The sequence below is a fragment of the Tigriopus californicus genome, chromosome 10 (assembly GCF_007210705.1).
Source record: "Tigriopus californicus strain San Diego chromosome 10, Tcal_SD_v2.1, whole genome shotgun sequence".
Lineage (NCBI taxonomy): Eukaryota > Metazoa > Arthropoda > Copepoda > Harpacticoida > Harpacticidae > Tigriopus > Tigriopus californicus.
Window position 1 is genome coordinate 1,140,322 of NC_081449.1, and position 1,712 is coordinate 1,142,033.

Consider the following 1,712-nt stretch of genomic DNA (forward strand, 5'->3'; position numbering starts at 1 on the left):
ATGGTTAATTTCGGAAGAAATGACTTACCACTACTTTCAAGAAACCTGAAAAGTTCAGTTTTCTTAACAAAATGGTTCTGCAATACATTTGCTATGCTCTCATTGTTTTTCTGTTAATGAATTGATAGTTATCTATTTCACTAAATATTAAAGATATTCAAAATGCTAATCAGTCTGGGAGGCAGCATGGACAAAGCGGAAATCTGCCCCCAAGTGTTAGCAGGTTCAAATCCCGGTGCTAGAAGGTATTAAGATATGATTTTCCTTTTCATCTACGTGTTGCTTGATAGGAAAGGCAAAAACAGCCCTTACACCCACCAGACCGTGTTGGTGCCCATGTTTTGGGAAGTTTATTTGCAAGTTTTTGCGCAAATTCAGTTCGTGTGATTGTATGAATGTGCCCTGAAGTTAACTCGGATGTATTGTCTTTTGTTTGCCGATGGTTCGCTGGTTTTGAATTCGATGCTTCAGGAAAACACTTCTGTGTTACATGTCAAAAAAGAACCATCCCATCTACCACCCCTCACATTTACTACCACATCTTCCAAGATCATATAAAAAATCTAATGGTATTTTTAGAAAATATCGGCCACAAAAGTACCATTGCGGGTAAAAATGCACGCCTCAATGAATTTCTTTTCCAAAACTAGGGCATGATGTCTTTCAATGTGGGGATGGAAAGTCTCACTACCAGGAAAAAAGATCGTGCCGTTTTTCAAGCGAGCATGACATTTAAAAAGATATCACACTTGTTTCAACTATACTCAAACTCTTATATCAATCATACAATTCGATTTGTGAGCACCAAACCTTTCCCGCCAAGTGAGGCCTAAGCTGTTGATGATAATGTTTTTGAATGTCAATTATTGGCTTGTACGCGTATATTGTACAAAATGTGTGACGAATATCATTTTGTTAACTATTGATGGTATTTGCTTCAAACAGGGCATATCAGTATACATACCAAGACTTCTCACATGTCTTGAAAAGCAATACTTAAAACCCCATATTAAGTTTTCATCATGCTACGTACTATTTGTCGCTTAAATTGCCCAAGAGAAACACCATTTTTTTTAACTGTTCAGGTCGATTCATTTAGATTATTAGTAGGTATTTAAGTTCAAATTTCACTTAAGTATGTTATATCCTCATGACTATGCATCTTTCTCTTCTGGATGTTGTTGGGTTTGCTCCCAAAAATAAAGACCAGTGAAGTTATCGATCTCACCACGTGTATTCGTTGTTCCCATAAGTCCAACTATAATCCAACAAGTATTTCATGGTTTGGTCGCCAAGGTTCACACTTTGAATGACTCAGTCAGCTTTTTCAAAACTAGACCATTCAAAATCGCAATAATGAAATTTGAATTTAGTCTAAAATCTAAGAATGCATCTAAGAAAATCGGCTGATTTATCTTTTTTTGTGATTCAGTGAATATCATGCTTTTTGAGCAACAATTGGCTTTTTTGATTGACTAAATGTTCCTTGCCCTTTCTAGGGACTCTGAAGAGAGGAAACGACACGATTTTCTTTTGCCCGCCAAGTGAGGCCTTTGCGTTGAATTAATACAAGAAGCTCTGGCATCAATAGAACAAGATTGCCAATGTTACGTATTACATTTAATTGCTATTTTTAGTAAGTAATGTTTTCTTTGATGTAAAAATTTGTTAATATACCAAATATTTCTACACTTATCTTATAAGTTCACTTC